This window comes from Megalobrama amblycephala, linkage group LG8 (assembly GCF_018812025.1).
Source record: "Megalobrama amblycephala isolate DHTTF-2021 linkage group LG8, ASM1881202v1, whole genome shotgun sequence".
Lineage (NCBI taxonomy): Eukaryota > Metazoa > Chordata > Actinopteri > Cypriniformes > Xenocyprididae > Megalobrama > Megalobrama amblycephala.
The window spans coordinates 17169998-17194611 of record NC_063051.1 but is presented as its reverse complement, the minus strand read 5'-3'; the positions used below and the strand labels follow the sequence as shown (position 1 = coordinate 17194611).

Below are 24614 nucleotides of genomic sequence, written 5' to 3'. Positions count from 1 at the left end.
TCAAATACAGTAATATACAAGTTTCAACAGAAGGATTAATGTACAGTAAGTGCTTTTATAAAATTATAAGCTTTACATTTCTACATACTTTGAAATCCTCCAAAAACTGACGATATTCTTTTGCATTGTAAATGCCATAACCATTTTTACTTTTCTCCCCCAAAATTCCAGAATTTTTCAGCCTATTTGTGTTGTAAAGGGGCACTAAATTACAACTTATGTGCTATAAATATTTGGCCATTGCATCACTAGACAATGGCTGGAATAAATGAATCAATAAACTTTTTGTACAAAACACTCAAAAAACTATATTTAGATTTATAATTTTTATGTTACTCCATGATTAAGTATCGTATTTCAATGGAAAAGTATTTTTACCGTTAGTTACATTACTAAGCTGTGGACTGTACGTTCCAATTAAATTAAAGGGTTAGTTCACCCAAAAATGAAAATTATGTCATTAATGACTCACCCTCATGTCGTTCCAAACCCGTAAGACCTTCGTTCATCTTCGGAACACAGTTTAAGATATTTTAGATTTAGTCCGAGAGCTTTCTGTCCTTCCATTGAAAATGTATGTACGGTATACTGTCCATGTCCAGAAAGGTAATAAAAACATCATCAAAGTAGTCCATGTGACATCAGTGGGTTAGTTAGAATTTTTTGAAGCATCAAAAATACATTTTGGTCCAAAAATAACAAAAACTACAACTTTATTCAGCATTGTATTCTCTTCCAGGTCTGTTGTCAGTCCGCGTTCACGACGCTGCTTCTTCTTCTTCTTTCCTGTTTTACGACGGTTGGCATCCGGCTTATTGGTGCATTACCGCCCCCTTCTGCTCCGGACAGTGGAGCTGACGTGTTATCTGGTGCGCCCGAGCTTCGTTTACAGTCTGAGGGAGACGCACGCTGTATTCAAGCTGTTCTACATTATTTGTATTTTGGTATTGCTATATTTTTTTAAATGGTGCGTAAGTGTGCATGTCGCGGATGTCCTAATCGCCAAAAACAACCACGGCGACGTAAAAGTGCATTACCAACGCCGACAGATGAAAGTATTCAATGCAATCAATTAAATGGAATCAATTCAATGGAAAGGATTCCGGAAGAGAATACAATGCTGAATAAAGTCGTAGTTTTTGTTATTTTTGGACCAAAATGTATTTTCGATGCTTCAAAAAATTCTAACTAACCAACTGATGTCACATGGACTACTTTGATGATGTTTTTATTACCTTTCTGGACATGGACAGTCTACCGTACATACATTTTCAATGGAGGGACAGAAAGCTCTCGGACTAAATCTAAAATATCTTAAACTGTGTTCCGAAGATGAACGGAGGTCTTTCAGGTTTGGAACGACATGAGGGTGAGTCATTAATGACAAAATTTTCATTTTTGGGTGAACTAACCCTTTAAGAACTTACGAATTGCTGGAGAACCCTACCTAGGTAGTTGGACATGAAGGGCTGAAAATTAAGACATATTTGTGAAGTCAGCCAAAAAGGTTTGAATAATGTACACGGATCATTCAATAACACAAGGTATTAAGAAAATAAATAATCAATTTTGATGTATATTGGCATTAAAGATATTTCCACTTCACATTCCCCTTGACATCCGGTAAACTTCATGCATTTCAATCTCTCAAGATCTGGAGGAGGCTGCTTAGGGTGTTAGATGAAGTCTGCCCTGGAAACCAATGACACACTGCTTCCTTGAGTCAAGTGAAAGGGGCAGTCAGGTGGCGATCTGCTAGTATGTGATTGTTACGTAACTGAACACATCATGTTCTGTTGTTGTTTGTTTTGTTTTGTTTTTTATCTGCTGGGCTAATTGAGCAAAAGTGAGTTTGTTTCATAAAGGGAAAGGCAGTGAGATGGGAACCAGGTCTTACATCACAGAGATGACATTGAGTCCTGCCTCTGGCCTCTCTGACACTTAGGTCAGCTTATATAAGCAAACATCTCTCCCTTCCCTCTCTTTACGTCAGGAGTGCGCTGAGGCAGCTCTTTAAGTGTACAGAATGTAAAGCACCCAAAAGTTACATAAAAGAATAAAATGAACTGGTAAGCCCAGCTCATACCACATTAAGCCTCAGAAAGACAAAAAAAAAAAAAAAAACACATGTATGAGGTCAAAACCATATGAAAACTACGGTCTAAAAATACATACTCTTCCACTTGGTTTCTATTGTATGTCATAATAACTGGGAGCCTCACCAACTGGGAAATCTCATTGGTCTAAATTCTTTCTTCTACATATAAAATGTTTTCTGATTGTCTGCTGCTACTGACGTCACGCAGCATTAGAAAAACTGCAGTGTTAGATTTCATTAAGAAAGAGTTAATAAGAAAAATGAGGAAAGATAGGAAAAGCAAAAAAAAATAATGTTTACATTTACCTGATTCTATTTCAGGAGCAAAAATGAATCACCAGATGATCACAGACCTGAATGTGAAAGACAGAGAGATGGATGAGGACTTGGTGACATAAGGAAAATAATTTACACTGAAAATAGATACATTTTGTTCATACAGTAATATATATATAGCATTAAAAATATTTTAAATAACATTTTTCTTCAATAATTAATATGCATATTGTAACTCATATTATTCCACAATGATTATTTGTACTTGTTTATGACAAATTAATTCATTTGCCACATGCACAGGACGTTCATAAAAATGTTATTATGAAATACTGACAAAAAAAACATTCATGTTATTTGTCAATTACTCAATTGTACTCATTGATATGTCATTTCACGATTACTCAATTGTCATTTTATTTTATCTTTATCTCGCCAAGACAGGCATTTTGACATAATTTTGTGTATTTGACCATGGCACAAGAATGCTTACTTAACTATGCTAAACTTTAATAACATCAACCATTCAAATACTGACAAAAAAAAATTCATGTTATTTGTAGGGCCCAAGCGAAAATTCGCGCAGGGCCCTCTTGTTCTTCTAAGGATTATTAGGGCCCAAGCGAAAATTCGCGCAGGGCCCTCTTGTTCTTCTAAGGATTATTATTATTTTTTTTTTTTTTTTTTTTTTTTTTTTTTTTTTTCCGTCTTCCGGGGCTTTTTGGGGGCCTTAACATGCTCAAAAACTCTTGAAAATTGGCACACACATTGGAATCCGCGGCCATTAGGACGCCGGAGAGGCTGGTACCCGGGCGTGGCAGGGGGGCTCGACAGCGCCCCCTTGAAAAAAGTCTGAAAATTTGGTCCATATATTAAACACGCTTGCATGTATTAGTATGAAACTCATACACATATAGACCTCATCGGGCCGAACAACTTTCGTGCTCTAAGTTAAACACCACGCCAACAGGAAGTCAGCTATTAAGGGTTGTTTGAAAAACGCATGCTCTGGAATTTGATATACTCCTCCTAGACGATTAATCCGATCGCCACCAAACTCGGTCAGCATGAAGTCAAGACACTGATGATTAAAAATTGCCAGGGGATTTTTGATATCTCGAACGGTTTGGCCGTGGCGAGGCAACGAATTTATGGCGAGAAAAAGGAAACAGGAAATGTGTTATAACGTCTGCATACATATATTGATCTTTATGAAACTTCACAGTGTGTTCGTTATAGGAGTCTGATCACATGGATGTGACTATTGTGAGTCAAAGTTATAGCGCCACCAACTGGCAGCAGGAAGTGTATCACTTTTTGAAATGTTTTGAGATCACCCTCTTATTTTTACCTGATTTGCTTCAAACTTCATCAGTGTAATGTCAATACACAGCAGATGTAGACCTATGACAGGATTTTTGATATTTGAAATATTGTTGCCATGGCAACAGGTCAAACTGTAATAATATTCTTGAGTGTTTTTGAGGCTCTTAACATGCTTCAAATTGCATGAAACTCGACACACACATCAATATTGTCAACCAGTAGACATGGACAAAGCCATAGAAATGGGCGTGGTGGAGGGGCTCAGTAGCGCCACCTTTTGACAAAAGTGGGGGGGTTGTTTTTCCTACAATCACCAAACTCGGTACACATATTGTTCTCATCAAGCCGGACAATTTTCTAATTTACATTCATTAGCTCCGACCAACAGGAAGTCAGCTATTTTGGTTTGAATGTTAATTTTTTGAAAAAACAGGCTATGAATTTTATACTACTGCTCCTACAGGGTTTATCCAATTTACACCAAACTTTTTTTAACTTGTTGCTAACACATTGAAGTTGTTTAATTGCAAACGGATTTTGGATATCTCAAACGGTTTGGCCGTGGCGAGGCAACGAATTTTGGCAAGAAAAGGGAAACAAAGTGTTATAACTTCTGCATACATTGATTTTGATGAAACTTCGGCTTAGTCTTCGTTGTACAAGGCTGATCACATGGATGTGACTATTGTGATTCAAAGTAATAGCGCCACCAACTGGAAGCAGAAAATGTGTCACTTTAGCATACATTGAGATCACCCTCTTATTTTTACCTGATTTGCTTCAAAATTCATCAGAATAATGTTAAAACTTGGCACATGCTTTGAAAATGGGCAGGGAGGAGGGGCTCTATAGGCACCTTGTAGTCAGTAAATGTGGAGTGAATTTGACATAGTCCTTTGATGTTTAACCGTTTTAAGTGCCTATTGCCCGCTTGCACAGTTGCCCTGAAGCCACCGGGGTGGCGGTGCCACCGGGCTTGGGCCCGCCATTTCGCAGCTATATTTATTTTTTTTTTTTTTTTTTTTTTTTTTTTTTTTTTTTTTTTTTTTTCCGTCTTCCGGGGCTTTTTGGGGGCCTTAACATGCTCAAAAACTCTTGAAAATTGGCACACACATTGGAATCCGCGGCCAACAGGGCCGGGCAGAAGCTGGTACCCGGGCGTGGCAGGGGGGCTCAACAGCGCCCCCTTGAAAAAGGTCTGAAAATTTGGTCCATATATTAAACACGCTTGCACGTATTAGTCTGAAACTCGGTACACATATAGACCTCATCGGGCCGAACAACTTTCGTGCTCTAAGTTAAACGTCACGCCAACAGGAAGTCAGCTATTAAGGGTTGTTTGAAAAACGCATGCTCTGGAATTTGATATACTCCTCCTAGACGATTAATCCGATCGCCACCAAACTCGGTCAGCATGAAGTCAAGACACTGATGATTAAAAATTGCCAGGGGATTTTTGATATCTCGAACGGTTTGTCCGTGGCGAGGCAACGAATTTATGGCGAGAAAAAGGAAACAGGAAATGTGTTATAACGTCTGCATACATATATTGATCTTTATGAAACTTCACAAGTGTGTTCGTTATAGGAGTCTGATCACATGTATGTGACTATTGTGAGTCAAAGTTATAGCGCCACCAACTGGCAGCAGGAAGTGTATCACTTTTTGAAATGTTTTGAGATCACCCTCTTATTTTTACCTGATTTGCTTCAAACTTCATCAGTGTAATGTCAATACACAGCAGATGTAGACCTATGACAGGATTTTTGATATTTGAAATATTGTTGCCATGGCAACAGGTCAAACTGTAATAATATTCTTGAGTGTTTTTGAGGCTCTTAACATGCTTCAAATTGCATGAAACTCGACACACACATCAATATTGTCAACCAGTAGACATGGACAAAGCCATAGAAATGGGCGTGGTGGAGGGGCTCAGTAGCGCCACCTTTTGACAAAAGTGGGGGGGTTTGTTTTTCCTACAGTCACCAAACTTGGTACACATATTGTTCTCATCAAGCCGGACAATTTTCTAATTTACATTCATTAGCTCCGACCAACAGGAAGTCAGCTATTTTGGTTTGAATGTTAATTTTTTGAAAAAACAGGCTATGAATTTTATACTACTACTCCTACAGGGTTTATCCAATTTACACCAAGCTTTTTTTAACTTGTTGCTAACACATTGAAGTTGTTTAATTGCAAACGGATTTTGGATATCTCAAACGGTTTGGCTGTGGCGAGGCAACGAATTTATGGCAAGAAAAGGGAAACAAAGTGTTATAACTTCTGCATACATTAATTGATTTTGATGAAACTTCGGCTTAGTCTTCGTTGTACAAGGCTGATCACATGGATGTGACTATTGTGATTCAAAGTCATAGCGCCACCAACTGGAAGCAGAAAATGTGTCACTTTCAGCATACATTGAGATCACCCTCTTATTTTTACCTGATTTGCTTCAAAATTCATCAGAATAATGTTAAAACTTGGCACATGTAATCCTTTGAAAATGGGCAGGGAGGAGGGGCTCTATAGTGGCACCTTGTAGTGCAGTAAATGTGGAGTGAATTTGACATAGTCCTTTGATGTTTAACCGTTTTAAGTGCCTATTGCCCGCTGTGCACAGTTGCCCTGAAGCCACCGGGGTGGCGGTGCCACCGGGCTTGGGCCCGCCATCGCTGCTCGCAGCTATATTTGTACTTTAAACTTTCTAGGACAATGAGTTCCAAAATAATAGTGAATTCATTTAAACAACATAAATAGAAAACTTAAAAAGAAGACGAGGAAAGACAAACAAAAGAAAAAGTTCCAAAATGCTAATTATGAGGTTCCACTTGTCTGTTTGAGGAACATGATGCATCCGGCATCCTGTTTGAATGTGCAGGTAGGAGGTGGGGGGTCTGTTTCCTCTCCAAGGGCCTACAGACGCACTCCCTACCCACATAGTGTCTCTTTTGTTCTCTGATAAATTGACACTGCCAGTTCCCCACGTTGCCAAGACATGAGGAAGACCGCCGGGAAAAAGAAGTAGGAGCAGCGGCGCTACATGTGATTGGTATCACTTCTGACTGGCTTCTCTTTATGTTTTTATCTGCACTGTCTCCACAGGCATTAATTTCAAAGCTCTGATTGAGGGTGCTAAGACAAAAAAAAAAATCATTGTGTTCAGTCAGCCATCCATATCGTTGAATAAGTTGTATCCTGCCAGATAAGCCAACAGTCTAAACGCTCATCAGTCATACAATTCCAAACTTTAATTATTTACATAAGGTTACAAAAAAGGCCCATTTCAAGGCCAACTGACAGTACAACGAACCATAGAGAAATCAATTGCAGAAACAGTGGCATACTCTCTTTTCTTTTTAAAATAAAGCATTTAACTCTAAATCTTTGAAAAGTATTTCTCAAAATATCAGTGTATCCTGAACAGTATTATTTTAGTATCATCGATATAGTATTTTGTTAATATTTTGAATTAGATGTTTATATTTTATTTAATTTTTGTAACATTTTAAGTGTTTTTTTGCAATTTTTTAATTATTTTTATTAAGTTTAAAATAGTCTAAAATAAAATAAGTTCAATAATTTTTAGATTTAATGTTTTTCATTTAAAGTTTATTTTATTTCAAGTCATGAAAATGTTTTGTTTTTTTATGGTTTTAGTTTTAGTTAACGATAACAACCCCGATTCTTTCATTGGCTCATGAAAAAAAAAATGTTTTGGCTCCTATGACACGTTTTGCAATTAAACCGAGGAAAACAAAATCAGTCCATGACATTTTTGCCTCAAAACCCCATTTTTCAAGCAGCGCAGGAGAAAAGCATCATGTGATTTTCAGAATCTCCAGCCAACAAGCAGTGAAATACGACTCAAAGAAGTCTAGCTAAAAGCTGGCAAAGTTTCTGTGCCGTTGGAATGACTACACTAATAAATGAAATAGACTCATAAATTCTTCATGGCCAGTGGCCATAAGTGAATCCAAAAATCCGTTGCATTCCCCTCTGTGTGACGACCCTCTCTTATGTAATCGGTAAAATAATTTCTAAGAACATTATGAAAGACTGTTTTGCAAAATATGCATCATTTACTCACCCTCATGTCGTTCCAAACCTATATGACTTTCTTTATTTGTCTATGGAACACAAAAGGTGAATGTTTGAAGAATATCCTGGACAATCTTTTCTTTTTAATATAATGAAAGTGAATGGAAAATGGAACTGTCAAGGTACAAAAAGACAAAAATACTTACTGAATGAAAAGAAAAATTCTCAAAAAAATCCAATTTTTGAACCATATATTTTCAGAACTGATCCGAGCGAACTCACTGACTTAACTTGTTGTGACCGGATTATTGAAAAAATTTCAATCATTGATAGTGATACCAACATTTTGGCAACTGAAAATATTCGGTTTTAGATTTAATAAAAGGAATTTTCTATTTTAGAGGGCCGAAATGTTTAAACGATGTTTAATTAGTGTTTCTCCAATGATGCGATAAACACTTTACCTTGACCAAAAAGGACAGATTTCTTTTTACATTCCATCAAGATTTAAATATTCAATAAAAATGAATGGATGATCACTCCCTACCCTAACTTCCTGTTATTTCCCATTAGCCTCCAATGGTTCAGCGGTTCTCTTTTGTGGAATCCCAGGATAAGGTACACATGCAAGGTCATTTTTAGCACATGCAGCTCTTTGCTAAGGTGGATCAGTGCTTATAACTCCACTACCACGATCCTTGGCTCAATGCAGCCACACAAGAGCTGAGGATCCGAGGGTCCATTTAACATGTAGACCTTCACAGTGTCTTAAGTGCTGACAGAGGCCAGGCTGATGCACACTGCATGCTTACAGAGGAACCAGAAAGGTAATTCAATGTCCAATGAAAAATACATTTAGGTGGACTCAACTTTGCCTTTTAACTCTGTATTGTGCAGAACAGAAATAACCTGATCCAATTTTAACCATAAGAGCGAAGTAAATCTAAAGTCTGGGAATGTATGTATCTGCAATGCATCTGGGTTAATGACAAGATGCACATTTTTGTCCTGATCTATACATTACATTTTAATTAAATACATTAAAAAAATCTACATTTTCTAAATTCATTTTTAAACAAGGTATAAGAGAACACAACTATATTATTATCATAATGAAGAAAAAAGAATGATAAGAAAACCTTAAATATAGTTTAGCATAATATTTTATTACCATTTCTCAGAAAAAGTCACAGTTACCTACAAACATGCAAACAAAAGTCAATAAGTCTCTTAAGACATCAGAAAATTAACATCAGGTAAGTTCAGGCTGTAAAATACTCTCCAAAAGCTTAATGATATTCATAAATTAATAATTGGTGATATTTCAAAAATATATTTAAAGGGTCCCTATTATGCTCATTTACAGGTAAAATTTTATTGAGGAGGTCTAGTAGAATAGATTTTTCTGGGAATTTGCATTACATACACTGTCTGAATGTTCCGTTTTAGTTCTGGTTTCTTTAAAACCTGCCTTCTGAAAACCAGTCTGCTCTGATTTGTCAGCTGGCCCAACAAACAAACATGTTTGTTGGTGTTTGTCTGTGTGCTGTGAATTGGCCTTTAGAGTGTGGTGTCAGAAATGTAACACCCTTTAACATTACCAGCGAGTATCAGGCTTCCTAAGGCGCTGCAAACACTACTGTAACTATGCCATCAGTTTTGCCATACCAGTTCGAGCCCAAGTCCTATAATGACATTCAAGAAGAACAAGCTGATTGACACAAACCACCTTTGCAAGCATGACTACTACACAACATTACACACTCCCTTTGTACTTTATAACTTTGCACAAACTGTTCACATGCACAAACAACTGTATTACACAATAAAGGATTGGTAAAAATATTTTTAAAAAAAAAAAAGCATAATAGATCCCCTTTAAATGGATGGTTGATTATGATTTCACTTTTTTAGCTTTAGTTAATGTGTAATGTTGCTGTTAGAGCATAAACAACATCTTCAAAGTTACAACACTCAAAGTTCAATGCAAAGGGAGATATTTTCTTTTAAAGAATTCTCTGTTTAAGGACTACAACAAATGGCTGGTAGGGACTACAACGAGCTTCTTTCTGGGTTAGTGACATCACTAACTCTAAAATTTACATAAACCCTGCCCCCGAGAAAACACGCAACAAAGGGGACGACACCATTTTGGGCTGTTTTAGAGAAGATGAAGTGTTGTTGCCATGCCGTCATTTTACGCCGGACTGCTTCACAAACGAGGGTCAATTCAACGCTTCTGTTCCATAACATGACAGCACATGCTAGTCAATGAGTTGAATCAACTCCACAGCAACTACATAAATTTATCCACTAACCATTCAGAAACATCCAGATGCATTCTATAAGTTGTAACTTCTTCCTGAGCCTCTCCATCAGTGTCCAACTCAGGTTTGAACAATGTAAGGCTGAACATCGTTGCTGACAATTGTCATTTTGGCTGCGTGGGATTCTCCAGCTTTGTTGTTGTTGAGTAACCGAAGCGCGAGCTGTTAAAGCTCCGCAAAAAAAATGCCGTGTTTTTGCTCACACCCAAATAGGGGCAAATTTGACAAGCTATAATAAATACATTTTGGGGACACTAGAGATGTATATTACATCTTGTAAAAGGGGCATTATGTGTCCCCTTTAAGAACATTTTTGAATATGATTAAGTTATGTACACTCTTTTCTAGCTCTTTATTGTGGAAATTCTTATTTGTCATTAACACAATTGAATGCTGACATTATGCTGTTTAGTAGAAAGATAGCCATGAGAAGCAGGCCTACTCTGAACCCAAAGCACATGGAGAGAGCAAGCAGCCAAATTTGTTATAAAATGAGGCGAGAAACAATCCAAAAACTGACTTGCATTCCGTACGAGCCCCAAATTATTCTTGCACTTATCTACTCACTTTGCTTCTTCCAAATTTTCATTCTGTGTTTTTCTCTCATTATCTCCTCTGTAATTCTCAGTCATACTCCCCATAATTTTGCCTCCATTTTTTTTGTACATTTTCTGCCTTTCCGTTCTTTTCTCTTTTCTCTACTTTCCAGCCATTCCATTGTTTCCAGGGAATATTCTGCATTGCCAAACTCAGTTAGACAGGCGTTTGTTAAGTTCTGAATGATTGATGTGCCATTGACTCGGCCAGTCTCTTGTCTTGCCATAGGCTTAAATCATTCATACAAACATTTTACAATATTTTCTTTTGAAGTCAAAAGGGCTTCAGGAGACGCATGCTTTTATTTAGACTATTGGTTTAGTGTTGATGCACTTAATGTGTCTAAATCATTAAAATTTCACTTATTATAAGTGCAATACGAAGAAGCCCTGATTTACACTCTGTCAGAAGTACAAGCTTACAGCCTACAGGGAGTTACGCTTGTTTTGTATTATATTCTCCAAAGTAGGCTGCTTTAGCTCTGCCTTAACAATAACCACACAGATGCGAACACCCTAAGGAATAGCTTGGCTGAGATCTATTCCAGAGTCTGTTCTGGTAGGTGGGTGTGTGTGTGTGTTGTGTTTTGCAGAGATTGGGGACTAACCATACCCCACAGCGCCATACCACGGGGCAGGACATTCTATGTAGTCCGCCATTGATCGCGACTGGTGCGTATAATGCAATTTATCAAATCAGCATCTGTCATCCTCATGGGACACTCTGACACAATGCAAATTCACTTCACACCATCCAATAAAACATCCTATCAGCCTCAGCCATTAACATGATGGACTGGACTGCACTCCAGTATGTAGGATTGTGGATCACAACAAGGACTTTTATAAAACGCTAAAATAGCTGGACAAACTCATAACTTTTGGCTTGTATGTCCAGGATGTTCAGTAAGCCCACCCTCTCCCCTCCTACCCATCCAATCCCAGGTTAAGAGCATGCAGGAATGCCCACAATGCAAGGAATTTTAGCTCAAATGTTCAGCTACCAGAAACTTTCCTTCCATATTTGGACCAACGGTGCAAGGATTGAAAATCCAGCCCTCTTCCTGTGTCTCTCCGCCTTCTATTTCAACTCAGTACTTAACAAGTACCATCTCTCTCAAGTGGCCATATAAGATGCAGAAAAATAACAAAGCATAACAAAGAATAACTAAAACTGCTAAATTAAAATTGGATATTAAAAAATTAGAAACTGAACAGACTACAAGTCACTGGCACATCTAATTCTAAATAGTTTGTCATCTATATATTTGCATGATGAAAAAGTGCAAAGTGACACTTTCTATTAAAAGAAACTTTCTATTTAAAGAAACCTGAATGAAATCAATCCCATTTCCACAAAAAATATTAAACACTACAACTGTTTTCAATTGTTATAATATAAGAGGAAATGTTTTATGGCATTTTAAACCATTTTTGCACATAACGCATAGCATAGACTACACAGAAGCAATTACCATATTTGTTTTCATAGCCGTTTGCACATTGTTTGACAGACATTAAGCTGTCCATATGAATGGACCTTTTCATTCGGAAGCAGCTTCTGTGGTGCAATTGAAGTGTAAAGACAGTATTATTTAAAGCTGATTATGTTAACATCTTTTGACCTTAACATTGTAACTTGCCCGGTAGCCCCAAAAGACCCAAATCCAGACAGCTGTGAGTGAGGACTGCCACTGTTTTGGTCAGACTTCCCACAGGTCAGACTCTTAAAGAGAATGACTGCGTAAAACACGACCCAAAGCCATCATGAGTCAATGTTTTTGCAACAGGCAAAACAAATGCACATGTGTGGAGTATAAACCAGGCTTTTATCCTTTTAGCTACTATACTCAACAAATAATTTTCACTCTAACCCACCCAACACAATTCTCCATTTAATGGCATCTTTGTGCTTTCAGCCCTTTTTAAGCCCTTAGCGCACTAATGCCGCAGGACAATCCATTAAACCCTTTGTTTGACCTTTTGTCATTGTTTGTTTTCATTCCCTCTCTTTTTTTCCCATTATCCTGAATAGGACGATGATATAGCTCAAACCATAATGAGCAATTGACCAGTGTTGCGTCAAGGGCAGTGATCTAGGAAGCCCTGGCCCCAAACAGCATCCATGCAGAGCTGCAGGACAGCTGTAATCTCACCCTCTCCCCTCTCTTTCTAGCCAAAAATTTGGAACAGAGCAAGCAACCACCCCAGGAAAAAGGCTTTTATTGCTGAGCTCTTTGGATTCAGTATGATCCTTCTTAGCTCTCGCTGGAATACCTCGGATCATCCCAATCTATCCAATGATGTGTCAGTTAGGAGTTCTTTGAAAATATAAAACTCTATGCATGAGAATTTGTATTTTTGGTGTGCTTAATCCTGTTTGTCAGGGTTTAGGCTTATAATGGCACAAAACAGCCATGGCCCCTAATATAGCCGATAATACAGTTTTCTATTTCTGCCCATGTTTGGTGAGTGGGGCTACACTGGAAATCTTTGACTTATTTTTTCCACACTTCAGTGGGGTGCCGCATCATTGACTCATTTGCCTCAGTATGACCAAGCTCAGAAATTAGAAACAGATTACATAAACATGCAAACAAAGCTAAGAGTCCATGAAGTTTTTGAATACAGATGATGTAACTTCAACATAATACATTAAAGGGACAGTTCACCCAAAAATTAACATGTATACAATGACAGGAATGGAGACCAGGGGCTGCCCGCACATAAAAAGGGTCCATATAACTGCATTTTTTCCCCGAAATCTTCTGAAGTCATTCAGAGCACTGCATGATGAATAGACCAAAAATTTAAACTGTTATTCGCTGACAATCTCCCCCTCTGCTGTACCTCTCATTTGCACTTGCACATATTCAAATATGGAGCACGAATATGTGTCACATTTCAATTTCATAAATTTCACTTAAAGGTGACCTATTATGCCCCCGTTTACAAGATATAAAATAAGTCTCTGATGTCCCCAGAGTGTGTATGTGAAGTTTTAGCTCAAAATATACCACAGATATTTTTTTTTAGCGTGTTAAAATTGCCACTTTTTGGGGGTGAGCAAAAACGTGTCGTTTCAGTGTGTGCCCTTTAAATGCAAATGAGCTGCTGTGCTTGACCGCTTCAAGAGCTTATTCTCTGGTGTCAGGAGTCAGTCAGGACGCACTATAATGTCAGAAACTGCGAATATATGCTGCATGGAGATAGAAAAGGTATAGTTTAGTTTAATTACGGTTATAACTTATATTATAGTCTTGTTTACCGATGAGTTTTATAACGTTATATTGTTTATTGTAATGTTAAGTGTCTAATCACTGTAAGCTGTACAGTGCACTGTGAGCTTAAGTGCACAGTGCAAGTGTGCATTAAAATATTATCCATAAACTCTCTCTCCCTTGCATTATTATCAACATACATAGCAAAGTACGCAGAAACACTCGTTACAACTAACAGTAAACAAATATATAAAGACCTTATGCCTTCTCGGGTGGTGCTTAATAAACTGGTAAACTTTATATCCGTAAATCAACTCTGATGAACTGTAATAAAGTGCTCTCACCTTTATTATCCAGTATCACTCTGGACACTGCAAGCTGGATCACGAACAGTTTGTACTGATCTATCCTTGTGTAACAAATTTTTAGCACAACCCCTGTTTTGTATTGTCCCTTTGTATTGATATTTGTTCACAAAGCAGTCTGGTGTGAAATGATTCGCGCAGACATAAACGAATTTCAGAAGAGTTAAGGGTGCATTTTCTTCGAAAACAAAATGAATCCACCTCGGCTTCAATGGCTCAGATTTCGGGAGTAAATTGAGAGAGCTATGTGGATTAATCCATCCAGCTATAGAACACCTAAAACGCCTGGGAGACATTCTCGTCAGTGCAGCAATGGCGGACTGTGTACAACTCACTGTGAACTCGCTCAGGGCGGTTCTATGTTAAAACGGCAGTGTTTGTAAACATTCGTGGGCAGGGCCTGTCGCTAATGTGACGTCACATTGCCAGGAACCTGCAAACGGCTTTTTCTGAGACACTGCTTATGATTTATGGGGATTTTTATCATTATAGGGTGGTTGTGTACACACACTGCCAACACACATTTATGTCCAAACACCATGCAAAAGTGAATTTTGCATAATAAGTCCTTTTTAAATTGTACAAAGTTATTGTATTATTGTATAACTTCAGAGGGTTTGGAATACAATGAATAATTTTCTTTATGCTTTTTAAGCCTTTACCTATTTTAGTCTACTACATTTACTTTCATTGTTTTGAAAAGAGCAGTGTGGACATTCTATTAACCTATTCATTTCACAAAATTGTGCAGCACAGTACAGTAACGGTTTGTAGAAATCATATTGTAATGTATTCATTATTTTTCTTTAAATGTTCTATTTAATAAATAAATAAAATGGAATATTTATTTTATTTATTAATAAGGCTCGGACACAACAGTAATTCCCTGACAATAATAATTAAAAAAAAACTGTTCACTGTTCAGCTAAATAAATCTCCATTATACTAAATGAGCTCTAATTCACAGTACGATTCTTAAAGCAATATAATGACCTGAAAATAGCAACAGTGACTGAACACGAGAGAATGGATTTTGTTTATTGGTGTTCTGGTCATTTTCTAGCCTTTGATCTATATAAGATGAGAGTAGGGCACATAAAGTAGACATTTCTTGCTTTAGTTCATTCATTAACATTAAAGGAACTAAAGGACTGTTGTTTGCAGTCACTGATGATACAACTAGGATTCTAGCCAAAGCTCTTTTATTCTGTTTCACAACGGCACAAAAGAAACGGCTTGAGAACATCTATTGAATGAAAACTCCCACTCTCACTCTCCCATATGAAATCATTACAAAGGTTATAGATGAGGACCGCTGACGCAGTCAAAGAAAGGTCCAGGAAAGTAAAACACTTGTGATTACAACACACATTCAAAAATAATAGCGACTGCCAATTCCAACTAACTCAGGGCCTGCGCTTGCATTTGACTCCAAATGCACATTCAGAAATGAGCCAAATAGTTTAGAGACAAAATGTTCTGAGTGTAACTGAGGATCAGAGGCTATGAGACCGAACAAATCAGATTATTAAGCTCAGTAAACAAACCTCACACTTGTGAATCATTTTCCACAGAGACTACAAAAGAAACTGGTTAACCTCATATGGTTAACCTTACTCAATGCCGTCAATGCAGCCAAAAACTTTGGAATGTTTATTAATGACTGATTACTCACTATTTCATTGGAATTCCTTTCTGTGTAAGAAATTAATCGACTCTAAAGTCTGGATCGGATGGACATGTTCGAATGCACACCTGTGACCACATATAAACTATAATAATAAAATAATAATAAAAAATAAAAAAATTAGGGTCAGTAAGGTTTTTTTTTTTTTTTTGGTAAAGAAAAGAATACTTTTACTCAACCAGGATGCATTTAATTGATCAAAAGTAAAGAATTATACATTCTTACAAAAAAATGTGAACTTTCTATTCATCAGACAATCCTGAAGAGCACCAAATCAGCATTACAACAATTTCTGAAAGATCATGTCACACTGAAGACTGGAGTAATGGCTGTTTGCAATTCAGTTTTGCAGTTTTAAATTGCAATATTTCACAATATGTCTGCTCTTACTGTATTTTTGGTCAAATAAATGCAGATTTGGTGAGACTTTTCCAACCCTAAACTTTTGGCCCTAAATCAGCAGGATAACGCACCATGTCACAAAGCTTAAATCATCTCAAACTGGTTTCTTAAACAAGACAACGAGTCCACTATTCTCAAATGGCCTCCACAATCTCCAGATCTCAATCCAAGCGAGCACCTTTGGGATGTGTTGCAACAGGAGATTTGCATAATGGATGTGCAGCTGACAAATCTGCAGCAACTGTGTGATCCTATCATGTCAATATGGACGAAACTCTCTGAGGAATGATTCCAGAACCTTGTTGAATTTATGCCACTAAGAATTAAGGCAGTTCTGAAATCAACCTGGTACTAGAAAGATGTACAGTACCTAATAAAGTGGCCGGTTAGTGTATGTATACACACACACACAAACAGCTAGGATCGTCTTAAAGTCACTTGAGTGCTTTAGAGTAAATTTACCACGTACAATCATGTGGTAAAATCACTATAACACATGGAGTCTCATGGCTTACTGCTTTAGTACGACTGTGTGACATTCACATATTCCAAAAACACTCATATTGCTTTGAAAATAACAGCTGCTTTTGATGAGAGTGTCCCTTGCCAGATATCAGCTGTGTGACGCAGGGAGAGGAAGAGAGAAAAAATAAAAAGAGAGAGGGGAAAGAGAAGCATCTACTGGCAGGTGCTGGCAGCACGGTGTGAGGGATAAGAACTTCCTGCCAAGTAGATGATTTGGGTCAGTAGGTAATTGCATTCCTGGATCACAGAGGGCTCGGTGGCAATTAATCCCGGCTGTGAGCCACGTGAGCAGGGAAACACGTTCACTGTACAGAGGCAACTGTGGTCAGAGAGAGGGCTTGTCTGCTCCAGCCAGGAAGCCGAGCCGCATTCTTGTCCCCATAAGAGACAGTGCCAAACACAAACTACATTCTTTGCATCCTCTTCTGGTAAGAGTGCACAGCAGGTGTGTGTACATCTCAATAAAACATTCTGACAAATATCACGCAGCGGTACAAACATTTGGTTTGTGTCCATCAAGTTCTGGAGAAAGTAAAATAAAATAAAATAAAATGAGGTAACTTTTTATTTGGGAAGTGCTTATTTAATACCCATTTCTCATTAAAAATTGCAACAAATATAATTGGGTCAATTATTAATACAAATGTGTTCATGATAAAAAATAAATTAATTAATTAAAATGTTAGCGTAAGAATGGCATATTTAATGTGTTTTTGAACAAATTAATAGGTGCACCGTGTCATTAGCCCAACTATATTATTATTTAAACGCTTATGTTTAAAAGTTTGGGGTCTTTTTTAAAAGAAGTCTCTTATGCTCACCAAGTCTGCATTTATTTGATCAAAAATACAGTAAAATCAGTAATATTGTGAAATATTACAACTTCTATATGAATATATTTTAAAATGTAATTTATTCCTGTGATGGCAAAGCTGAATTTTCAGCATCATTACTCCAGTCTCTGTCACATGATCCTTCAGAAATCATTCTAATTTGGCTGATTTGGTGCTCAAGTAATATTTCATATTATTATCAATGTTGAAAACAGTTGTCCTGCTAAATATTTTGTGAAAACAGTGATACAGATTACATACCGGAGCATATCGGCCAACTTCAAGCACTGCCGCCATCTCTAAATGAGAAATACTGTGCTTTTCTCAGAAAATAGGGAAGCAAAAAAAAAAAAAAAAAAAAAAAAACAGGAAGGAAACATAGTAACACGAAACAGTCATTATCCCAAAAAGACCCCTGACAGCATGATCAGGACCTCTCCTCTTTTGTTTTAAGATAATGGTCAGGTGAATGTACATTATCTGTCTTATTAAGTGACTACTTACCAAATTATTATGAGTTGAAATTATTTTATGATGTGAGAAGAAAGAAATTATCAAATTATCAATATATGCACCAATATTAAAATCCTGGCAGATATGAAAAGCTGATAGTCGTTCATAGTCACATTTATTTCAAGGAGAAATATCACGCACAAGACAAATAATTAAATGCAGTCAACAGGGCCTAATTAATTAATAATGACTAATAGATTTAGTTTAGGCTCCTTGTGAATACGCTGCCTATTGTGGATATTTATAAACAGAGCATTGATTACGGCTTTCCATTTCTGAGGTGAGAACATTGTCCTGAAATGAGAAGGTTTGCTAACACTTTAGAATACTGTTCCGTCATTAATGAATAACTACAAAGGAACAAATAAGTAACTCAATAATAACATTGTAGTAACTACTATTAACTAACAAGAAACTCCAATTGTTATTTTTGGACCAAAATGTATTTTCGATGCTTCAAAAACTTCTAACTAACCCACTGATGTCACATGGACTACTTTGATGATGTTTTTATTACCTTTCTGGACATGGACAGTATACCGTACAGGCGTACATACATTTTCAATGGAGGGACAGAAAGCTCTCGGACTAAATCTAAAATATCTTAAACTGTGTTCCGAAGATGAACGGAGGTCTTACGGGTTTGGAATGACATGAGGGTGAGTCATTAATGACATAATTTTCATTTTTGGGTGAACTAACCCTTTAATATTGACTGAAGTCATTGTAAATTTTTGAGGTTTTTGTAAGGTTTTGGATAGCAATGACTCAAGTGTTACTGTTTTCTTCTAAAGGAATTACTGATTACTTGGAACAGTATTCTAAAATGAAGATCATGGTAACCCACTAGTAATGACTCAAGTTACCAAATCCGTCAGAGGCAATTACTATCCAAAACCTTACAAAAACCTCAAATGCTTGCAATGACTTCAGTCATTATTAGGGAGTTATCATGCTTTTCACTTTAGAAAACTGTTCCAAATAATTAGTAATTCATCCTGAAGGATTTAGTAATACTTGAGTCATTAGTAGGTTACCATGATCTTCACCTTAGAATTAATTATGCATTATTCACATTAATTATGATCCTGTCCTCTGGGAGGTATAAAAAAAATACTAGTTACTGATTAGCTAATAATGAACTATGTCATTCATCTGAGCAATGCACTATTACAGTACTTACTAATTCATTAATCAGAGTTTCTTGTTAGTTAATAGTAGTTGCTAGCATTACTCGTTTGTTCCTGTGAAGTTATTCAATCAACTGAACAGTATTCTAAAGTGTTACCAAAGGATTTAAAAGCATGACTCCATCAAATGTATTTACATTTTACAAGACAATATACCAATTCCACGTTTTTCCTTCGTTCTTTTTGAGACAGACCCCTACCAAGTTTAATGGTAAGCCAATAATGGAAGGAGAATTAGTTTAAAATGCCAGCAATGGCAACTCAAAAGGGTCATTTTATTCTCTATAGACCTCAGAACACTTTGCTTCTCTATTTAATAACTCATTATAGCTCTTTCTAATTCCTCTCTGGCTCCACTTTTTTTTTTTTCCATTGTACTTTGCAATAATCACAGTTTCTATTAGCATTGCACTTTAAAAGTTTTTTTTTTTTTTTTTTTTTTTTAAATCAATCCAAAGATTATATATTTGGGAAGCCAATGTTAACTTTGCAATTGGAATTCATAATTTAATCTGTGAATCATAATTTATGTTATTTTTTTAAAATTAAACTGAAAATACCTCTCCTATATACAGTATAAAAAGCCAAGGCTAACTAACCCTAACGGATAAACACAGAAGAAAATAACGAAACCCAAAACAATATTTGATGACCATGAAACCAGTCCACGGTTGAGTGGATGAAATAAACAGGCCACTGGAGCATATCTTATTTCAGAGCTGCATAACAGAATGTGCATGACTGAATATTGGTTAAGGATATGAAAATAAATACAATTTACTAAAATAATAGTAGTAAAAATATAAAAAATAAGTAATTAATGAATTCATGGATTGATTGCCAGGGGTTATTTCTATCAAGTATCATTTTCAAGTTTGTTTAGAGCTCTTGAAAAGCCATAGAACACATTCTCACATTCTTTCCACAGCTACAACCAAAGCAGTGAATTTGCCACTTTGTTTAGCTCTAAAAAGCTCCATATTCGTGATTTAAGCCTGAAAATGTTTTCCAGAAAGGGGTCCATACTCGCTGATCCATCCTAAAGCCAATGAGGCACAGGAATGGCTGGCACAGTGCTGGTGCAGAAACAAATATCACAGCTACTCTTGGTTGCTTCTCTCAGCAAGCTATCATTTAACAGGCCAAGATCTACCTCTCCTCTGGGGCTATGATCTAGGCTTTTGGGTTGCTCTGTTTTTAAGCCAACAAGCCTCATAACAAAATAACAGGACTAGTGAAATGGCATCTGTTAGTCTGGCACATACAACCTTTTGAGCCGGGCTCCATTAACATACAGCCTGTGCGTCAGAAGAAATTAATCTGCCAATGACCTCTGATATCAAAAGAACAGGGCTGAGGCTGAGCCCCCCGAGGGTGGAGGATAATGCCTTTTTTGGCAGATCACAAAACTGCGCCTTTGCGGCGAGGGGTGATAATGATGACTGTTAGATATTGGCACTTTTAATCTGACCTAAAGACCGCGTGGCTCTACATCAGATTAAAAAGTGCTAATGGGCTCATAGTCTTTCAAAGCTCAAAATCTATGATTATGTACTTTTGCTTTCTGCATAGTCCCATAAAGTATGTATTAAATATTAAAAAGTCAAAACTGCACAAGATATGAAGCAAATGCAGTTTAATTAAACATAATACAGTAAAAGTAAATGGGCCACAAGAGGCCATATGCTATCGTGTTTTAACCATGTAACCACGTATTTTTTTTAAGGAACGCAAAAGAAGATATTTGGAGAATGTCGGTAACCAAACAGTTGATGGGACCCCATTGACTTCCGTAGTATTTTTTTCCCATACTAAGCCAATGAGGTCCATCAACTGTTTGGCTACCCATATTCTTCAAAATATCTTCTTTTGTGTTCAGAAGAAAAAAGAAATTCATACAGGTTTGGAACAACTTGAGGGTGAGTAAATGATGGTAGAATTTTCCTTTTTGGGTGAACAAATCAAATCTGATGGGCCCGTAACATGGTTGCAATTTTAACAACGCATCTCTTTAAATCATCTTGCAAGGCTGTTAAACGTAAACATTCAACTGTAGTGAACAGAAAATTTGTCATTGCCATGGTCCTTTAGCCATGTGTGTAATCAATTTTTAAGTGTATTAAATGTACAATGGAACAGTGGAATTCAGCTTTTAAGAAAAAGATGGTTTTAAAGTCATTTAGACAGAAAAAAATAAAAATAAACCAAAAAACATACCTATACATGCAATTCGCTGCAGTTTTCAGCTGAACAATTGTGGCAGTAAAACACTAACAACTTTTATTCCTTTTCACACAAATCATGATTACAGGGGCATATTATTGATTAATAAAGACTTTTGCAAGATTCCTTGTACAATACTATGTTATGACCTCAAAGCACTTCTACCATAGTGCATGATTTGCAAACTAATAAATATGTATGGCTTTTCTAACATAGTAAACTTGAACAAAACACTATAAAAGGGCTCAAAGACTAAAATGATTTATCAAATGTGTTTTTATCTCACATTTGCTTTTGTATACTATCAGGTAGGGTTTAGGTGGTATGTTAAACAAAACACCGGTCACAAATTAGAAGTCCAAAATGAGAAATTTTAAAGAGAAATGTTTATGAGGATTTTGATATTAGAGAAGAAGAGCTTCTGAGGTGTCTATGATAGCTTACGATACTCCTACATCCTGCGTCATACATCACGTGAGTTACTCATTAGGCGCAAGTTGACTTGTGCAGTATGCGTATGGTCATCTGGCGGAACCTAATTATTATAAAGTTTTAAATATGGATATTTTTCAGAAGGCCTTTATTAACCTCCTGGAGCCATATGGATCATATTTATGATGGATGGATGCATTTATTTTTGGCTTCAAAACAGGCCCTCTGTTCACTACCATTATAAATCTTTGGAGAGCAAGGATATTTTTAAATACTTCTCTGATTGTGTTCATCTGAAAGAAGACAGTCATATACACCTAGGATGGCTTGAGGGTGAGTAAATCATGGGATAAATTTCATTTTTGGGTGAACTATCCCTTTAATGTTCATTTGTTTCAATTAAACCTGAACACGCTTTTAGTGCCACTCATTGGGCATTTCATTTTTAAAGTGTCGTAAAACGTGCAACAACCAATGTATTTTCCAGAAATGTCGCCACAGGCAAGTATTTCCAATGAGTCTGGGTTGAAAGAAATAATTGATTTGATTCTTGAAAACAGAATATATTCTCAGGGGATGAACTGTAAAACTCTAACTCCAAAATATTTAGGCATGTTTCATTGACCCTAAATAAAATGAAGTACACTGGCACCACCCTAAATATTTGTAGCATCACGCAGACTCTTTCATCAAATAAGTCTTAACTTTCAATCATAAAACTGCTTGTAACTGCATGTATTGCATAAATCGTATGTAAAAATAGAAAGCAATCAAACCCTCGGTGTGAATCTTTTTATAAACACACAATCATCCACTTTAACTTTAACTTCACTTTCTTGCAATCTGCTCAGGCTTCTAATTGCTCTCATTAATCAGTCATGAAGTTTATTTATTGTCAAGAGATTCTCTCGTATTGACAACACTATATGAAAACAAATTCTACTGAAGACTGAATACGAATATCTAGAGAAGCAAAAGCCATCACAAAGAAATGAGTATGCACAGATTAAAATCTTAAAGCAGGTTCTTGAGACGAGATGGAGGACTTTCACAGCTTGTGCAACCTTATTTCATTGTATCATAAAATAAATATTACAAATTTATAGTAATATAAGTACAAAACAAGACCAAGGGAGGTTCTGATCTTTTTTAAAAACAAATCCCTGGCCTATTAAAAAGAAAGTTAGCAATCAAATGTGCCGTTTAATGGAAGCACTTGTTATTGCCCTCAGACTAATTAAAAAAAAAATAATTCAAGTGTTAACCATCAGCTAACAAGATGAGTCATCACACATTTCGGGGCATGAATGAATAAAACAAAAGTTAAGAAAGACTTTGGTAGTTGAGATAAAACAAAGTGATGATTCGTGAATAATAAAATGTTTTGACTGACTCTAAGTGCTCCAGCTGCTGCTTGCATTGGCTCCAAACTGAATTAAGACAAGACAACTTTGCCTGAAGCCAACCAGAGTTGGATATGAAGACCCTTCAGTACTGTTGAGCGAAAAGTAATGAGATTATCACACCGTTCTATCATTAAAGTCGAGTATATCGCACCTCGCGGCTATGGAAAATCCCATTAAGGTCTACCTTTTGCTGCCACAGCTATGGTGTGGTACCAGAGGAATGTGAAGGTGTAAACAGCTAGGAAGTATCTAAACTGCTACCGTATTAGTGGTCAAGAATAAAGGATGTGGGATGCTCTGTGCTCAGATTAAAAACATTCTTATAAAACTGAGCAAAAGTACTGGTAGGTTTACCAACTGAAGGTAAAATGAAGAAGTCGTTAATGAAGAGCTGTGTCCGAAATCATCCGAAATGGTTAAATAGTGCACCATTTAACGGGACAGCCATTTGTAGTGGTGTCCGAAACCATAGTGGACCTTATTGAGTGCATTCATTCAATCCCATAATGGACCACAATAACGGCCGATAGAGAATACCCATAATGCACTGTGAGGGTCGCACCGAATTAATTCCCATGTCTCGCCATCCATCCATTTTCCAAACCGCTGGTATAAATTCCTTTTTAATTGATTATTAAATTGTCTAATTAAGGTTTCCATGACAGTGTTCAAGATAAATCTTTTCATTACTACTGGAGCTGCAGTTTGCAAAGTTCAAATGATTATTAAACAGCAAGCACAAACTATGAAAAAGCGGCAGCCCTTCCAGTGCACTCATTGTCCAAATTCACTCGCTCGTTGTCATTGGCTCTTTCAAGTGGACTATATTTGTGAAGTAATGTATGGAATAGTGAATGAGGATATAGGGAAAAATTTTGAACACCGCTAAGGTCTGACTAGGCATACTAGAAACTTCCAGGCAGGTGTATTTAGGCAACTTGGAGCTAAACTCTGCAGGAGAGTGGCGCTACAGGAGCGAGTTTGAACACCGCTGGGTTAAGGTTTAAGAGAACTGGTTAGACAGCACAGATATGTAGTATTCCAGGATGTGGTGATAGTGATTAAATAAAATGTCCTTACTTTATATAACATTATATAATATATTATGGGCCAGATTTACTAAACAGGGCAAATTACGAAAGAGCGC

At 36.8% G+C, this 24614-nt stretch overlaps 1 protein-coding gene across 6 annotated transcripts in view; it reads right to left on the bottom strand.

Annotated features, from left to right (window-relative positions):
• LOC125273912 (LIM domain containing preferred translocation partner in lipoma) overlaps window positions 1–24614 on the bottom strand; it is a 278126-nt gene that overhangs the window by 198239 nt on the left and 55273 nt on the right. For 5 of the 6 annotated variants that reach the window (XM_048199720.1, XM_048199723.1, XM_048199721.1 and 2 more), the window contains one exon: window positions 2405–2451. The gene's annotated coding sequence lies outside the window, so the exon portion shown is untranslated. Of the gene's footprint in view, window positions 1–2404; window positions 2452–17964; window positions 18045–24614 lie in introns of those variants that run through there. The other variant, XM_048199722.1, reaches the window with a different exon arrangement.